General features: G+C 45.6%; 1 pseudogene; it reads right to left on the bottom strand.

Annotated features, from left to right (window-relative positions):
• Positions 1-695: 695 nt before the first annotated feature.
• LOC119512790 lies at positions 696-3,633 on the bottom strand (annotated as a pseudogene).
• Positions 3,634-6,000: the final 2,367 nt, after the last annotated feature.

Here is a 6,000-nt window from a genome sequence, read left to right as displayed (position 1 = left end):
TTATTAAAAAGTCTGGCTACCTGTTTGCAATCGGTTCATTGCTTTTGTAGGAATTACACTACTGCTTTGAAATCCTTTTCAACTAAATATATTACATAGCTGGAAAAACTCTGGTGTGTTGAGTAAATAGAATGTAATAATTTCAAACAGTCTTTATCTCATATAAGTTTCCTTCTCCATAATGGCCTTCTCCTAAATGGGCCAAGGATTTAAATAGAGATTTCTCCAAAGATGATAGATATGGCTTTGGGCTTTTTCCAAAAAAAAAAAAAAGAAAAAGAAAAAAAAAGTTCCTGTAAAACTTTTCTGCATTATAATGTAATAAAGTCCTGCTGACTTATATTTGATTTGGTATTTGTATGTGTTGTTGAGCAGAAAATTCCAGAGTCAAGTGAGATGAGGAACAATTCTGTGCAGCACTGTTCTGCACATTATTGAATGTCTACCTTTCCTGACCTCCATCTACTAAATGGAATGTCTACTGATCATTGTCTCAACCAAAGAGGTGCCCACAAATGTCCAGAATGGCCACTAGGGGGCGACCGAGAACCACTGCCCTAGGCGAACGGTCTCAAACACCTAGGCCTCTTGGCAGTAGCCACTAGGGATGTACTAGAGGGCCAGAGATGTGTCCCTCTGTCCTGTTTGCACAGCACTTTTTTTTTTTTCCTGAGTCAGTCAGATATTTATTAAAAAATCTGGCATCTTAGCGTTTTCCACCAACTTGGGGAGCAGAAACTTTCACAGGCTTCACAATCTTTTGTTTAGGTGCTGCCTTTGTGGGAGACTTTGCAGCCATTGCTGTCTTTTTAGATGCTTGCTTAGCCTTTTTTGCTTTGTTGGCAGCCCTGATAGCTTGTTCTCGTTGAGCCTTTCTAACTTCAGGTTTCTGATTCCTCTTGGCCATAATATCAGCAGAGATGCACCAGTGATAGCCCTCTGGAATTTAACTGCACGGCGAGTTCTTTTCTTTTGAATTTCTTCTGACTGCTCCTTTTTATGCTTTCTTCTGTAGAGGACAGTACAGTTTATCTGCCAAGGGTTCCTCTTGGAAAGGAATGCCGACTTGCATTTTGCATTAAGAAATTGGAAAACCTTCCCATCGGTCCTGGTGTAGCGCCTCCCATGTCCAGGATAGATCTTGTACCCACTGAAACTGCAAAGCTTGACCCTGTAACGAAAAGTGAAGGACCATTAAGGTAGATGTCCATGGTAAAGAGAGGCCACGCTCAGGACGATGGGGTGACAATTCTGCCCCAGGATGGAAACCCGCACAGCACTTTTAAAAGACTGAGCTAAACACCAAGGAAGGACAACTGGGAAATAAATATAAGTGAAAAACAAAGTAAAAAATTAGTTTGACTGACCCAGCACAGGAGTTCTGATCTTGCACAGCCAGCCCTCTCCCAGGCTGTAGGCCTGGCTCAGGGGGCAAACTCCAGCCCTGGGGACCAGTAGGTACCATGTCACAGGCTCCTTGCTCTTTAGGCCCCATACCAACTCCCCATGGAGGGTCCCCCCTCCAAGACCCACTGTCACCTACATAGAGACAAAGAGAGACACTGTCTCATTCCAGGCACAGCAGAGAGTAGGTGCTCAAACAATGATTACTAGATAAGTGAATGAGTAAACATTACCAGTCAACCTAGAACCCTTCCTTTCAGCTCTTGTTTCTAATCTGAGGATATACCACTCCCCTGATGACTAACACCAAAAATGACTTCACCTTCAGGCAAGATCCCCTTTTGCCCCTTACCCACCAGAGTGTGGGTTTACCCTTAGATTCATCTGATTAACTGGCTCTTAAACAATAACCATAGCATTTATCGTAAAGCCCAGTACAGAGGGAAGCTACTTATACATCACATATTGTCTTATTTTTCTCAAGATAACAATAGCCAATTTTTATTTCTTATTACATACACTATTCTGATAATTTCACATTACAGATGAGAAAACCGTAACTTAGCAAAGTGAAATAAGTGGCAAGGCATAAATTCAGATCTGTCCTATTCTAAAGCCCAAACTCTTAACCACCATGTCATACAGCCCCCCATGTGTTTCAGCAGTATATATTTTTTAGTCCTCCTTAAAGGTTATAAACAGTCATAGAGCAAATTTCATGGACTCTATTTCTTTGAAACCTTAAAGTTCTTCACTCAGAGGCAAGCTCATAAGAAGTGCACAATAAGTGTATGCTGAATAAATGAATGAGGTCAGTGTTTGGAGTGGTTTGAAACGAAGGCGTGATGAACTTCAGGATGAGTGAGACTAACTCAGCACAATCGTTAGAGTCGAAGTGAGACCCAATGAAGAGAATTTGGCTGAGATACAGGAAGTATGGATTGAAATACTGCTCAACTGTGGGTCTGCTCTCTCATTCCTAACTTCTCTGAACTTCCTACATGGGACTGTGATGAGTCTCGTAGAAGATAATGTTTGTGAAGGTGCTCTGTGAATCATAAGGTTCCACATAGGTGGCAGAAATTTATTATTACTTTTATTGTTCTTCAACTTTTCTTCCTTTGCTCCAGGTACAGTTGAAGGCATCTACTCCTGTCCCAGACCTTTTCCTCCACCTGTACTTCCTCTGACCACACCATTTCTCTCCTGACCCCTCAAGGAGAAGCTAAATATGAAGGGGTGTTTTAGCTTAGACATCAGAGTGACTCTGCAGGATTTAAATCCCTGCCCCATTACTCACTAAATCTGAGATGTTGAGAAGTTACTTAACTTCTCTGAACTTCAGTTTCCTCATCTACAAAATACTTGCCTCAACGGTTGTTATGAAGATTTAATGAAACAGTGCAAGTTATAATATTATTATCTATAGCTAAACTTCTTCAACAAGTGACTACACATGTTGTGTCCTCTCTCATACCACCTACACTCCACAGGCAGATTCTGGCCTCCCTTGACTCCAAAATTGCCCTTACCAAGTTTACCAGTTATCTCTTTGTTGCTAAATCCAATGGATTCATTCAACCCATATTTGATGTGAGCTTTTAACTCAGTTGCCCCTCGATCCCTCCCTTCTTGAAGCACTCTATTTTTGTCTTTGTTTTGGTTTGGATTTCCTCCCACTTCTAGGGCTGCTCTTTCTCCTTAGCAGGTTTCACCTCCTCTTTTTGTCCAAGGCCTTGTTTTCTCATATTTCATGCTCTCTCCAAAGAGACTTCCCGGTAGATCTGATCACCTACTAGTTGCTTTTGGTTCCAAAATCTCCATCTCTGATCTCAGTCTTTCTCTGTGTGCATTGATGCCCTCCAGACCTCTCCTCTGGGCCATCTCACAGACACCGCATCATGACCCTTGTGAGATGACCATCTCCTCTACCCCTGCCAAGCCTGCTCCTCCAACCCCATGAATGGAACCTCTTCCTCCCATTACCCAGACTCATCCTTGACTCCTCCCTCTTCCCACATCCTGCCTTCCCATTATTTCTCTCCTAGACTACCAAAACCTCTCTCATTCTCCTAACCTCCACATTTCTCCTCCAATCCATTCTCCAAGAAGAACTGAATGATCTGACTAAAGTACAAATTCTGAAGCTTCCACTCTCCCTCCTAAAAATGGCTCTGCACTGCCTGTAATGCAGTGATCTGGCCTCTGTTCTCACCTTTCCACTTGCATCCTCTGTTCCAACCATGCTTCCTCCACTGGGCCACATTCCACCTTGCTTCGACTGTTCCCTCTGCTCTGAACTCTAACTCTTTCTTCTTTTCCCCTCTTGAAAAGTGAATAACCCCTCTTCATCATTAACCTCACTGACACCAGAATGGTTTTCCTGACACCCCTGCCTGGATCAGGTACCCTAATCCATGCATTCACCAACTATTAATTGGACATCTACTAGCCGTCAGTTGCTGTCGTAGATCAGCAATGAATACGCTGAAAATGTTCCTGGCCTTCCAGAGCTTATGTTATGAAGAGGGTGGCAGACAAAACAAACAAACAAACAAACACAAACATACAGATAATTTCTGGTGATGATGAGAGCTATGAAGAACAAGAAACTGAAGAGTGCTGCAGCAGTTTGGGGTAAGACTTGTATTTGGAGAAGGTGGTAGGGCTCTGGAGCCCTCCATAAGGAGCCTGAATTTTGTTCTGACTGAGGTGGAAATTTGCTGGAGTGTTTGGTGAGGCGAAATGACAAGATAAGATTTGTATTTTTAACATATCACTTTGGCTGCTGCATAGAGATCAGACTAAAGGGGGCAAGTGCCGAGCAGAGAGATCAGCTTCCAAGGACTTGCCCTCTTGTTCTTCAGGCTCCCATTTCTTCAGCCTTAGAGTTCTTGAAAAGGCTGGTCCTTTAGCCTGCATCACTCTTCCCCTCCACTTAGCTTAATCAATGTCTATTCATCTTTCAGAGCTCAGCACAGATGGCACTTTCTCCAAGAGACTCTCCCGCTACTCACATACACAGACACGCACACACACCCTGTAACACATGCTCACAGCCCTCATATCTCTTTTGTAGTTCTTCTCACAGTTGTAACTAACTGTACAAATGGCTTAACGTCAGTTATAGCACCCAGCTCCTAAAAGACTGCCGACCCCTTTGTCCGTTCGTAAGCCAGATAAAGTGGGAACCAGTCTTTTCTGGCTTCCCACCGTAACCCCAGCGCATAGCACAATGTCAGGACCGAAGAAGGCATGAATTACGCAGACCTTCCCACTCCACTCGTCCCTGCCACCCCCCCCCCAAAAAAAAAACCGAGAAGATAGGACTTGAAGATTTTATACTCTCTTCTTCATTAGTAAAATGTGATGATGAAAAGGTGAAGTGCAAACGCGAGAAGGGGAGAGTTAAGATCCAAACGGTGCAACATCCTTTAAGCCCACCCTCTGCAAAGCCAAACAGCAGCCCCGCCGGGAGCCTCAGGGCAACCCCACGGCAGCTGCAAACGTGGGTGGGCGGGGCCTAGAGAGGAGGCGGAGCTGCTAGGGAACCCTAGAGCAGCCCCACAAGCACAGCCGGGAGATGCGCGGCCGGCGGTCGGAGGGGCGGGAGGAGGGCGGGGCCTCGTCCCGAAAGACGGTCTCTTGTTCCCCCACTTCGTCCTTTCGTGAGCTTCATTGGTCCTCTTGGGGACTGACCGCCCTCGCTGACCAGCCGCATCCCAGACGGAACGCAAGCGTATTCGCGGGCCAACGCCGAGGGGAAGTGGCGGGGTTGGGGGGGGGTGGTTGGAGAGGCAAGATCCACGCATGCGCCTCAGTGTTCACCCGCTGCCAAACTTTCGTGGGTGCGGGGAAGTTGCATTCCCTCATTGAGTCCAAGCTGACGGGAGCTGAGTAGGATTTTTGAGCTTTCCTCCATAGGAAGCCTCAGGATAGGGAACATTCAATGCCCAGAAACTGCCCCCGTGGGAACCCAGTCTCCACCCTCTACTGCCTCATTTTGTCTTCCTGGCCGCGCCCCAACCCTCCCTGAGCCGGAGGCTGGGTTGTTATGATGATGAATTATTCAAGAAACCTTGCAGCCTGACGCCATCTCTGGGCAATGCCCTCCCTCCTCCCTGGAGGGCAACATGCTGTCCCATAATCATGGAGTCCCGAAGCTTTTATGAGGCCACACTCTGCCACCTTAGTAACTTGAGTGTTTATTGAGGATCAACTATGAGCTAGGTCCAGCAGAATGAACAAGTCCCTACTAACTGGGACAACACATAAACAAGGAAAGTGACTTTAGTTAGTGACAAATGTGCAAAACAAATATGGTGGTGTGATAGAATGGCGGGGGAGTGTTCCCTGAGGAGCTGGAAGTGGAATTAAGACCTGAATTACACGAAGGCACCAGTCACAGGAGTCAGGTAGAGCGGTTGGTGCTTGGAAAAGAGCAGATGAGAAGGTCTTTGTGCACAGGCAGTTTGCTGGAGCAGAGAGAGTAGGCCAGTTTGGAAATTATTCTAATTGTAGTGGGAAGCCATTAGATTTATGTAGAGCAGTGATGTGACATGATTTACAGTCACTATGCTGAGTGGAGAATGGATT

The sequence above is a fragment of the Choloepus didactylus genome, chromosome 2, assembly GCF_015220235.1.
Source record: "Choloepus didactylus isolate mChoDid1 chromosome 2, mChoDid1.pri, whole genome shotgun sequence".
Taxonomy (NCBI): Eukaryota; Metazoa; Chordata; class Mammalia; order Pilosa; family Megalonychidae; genus Choloepus; species Choloepus didactylus.
This window is presented reverse-complemented; position numbering and strand designations above follow the sequence as displayed.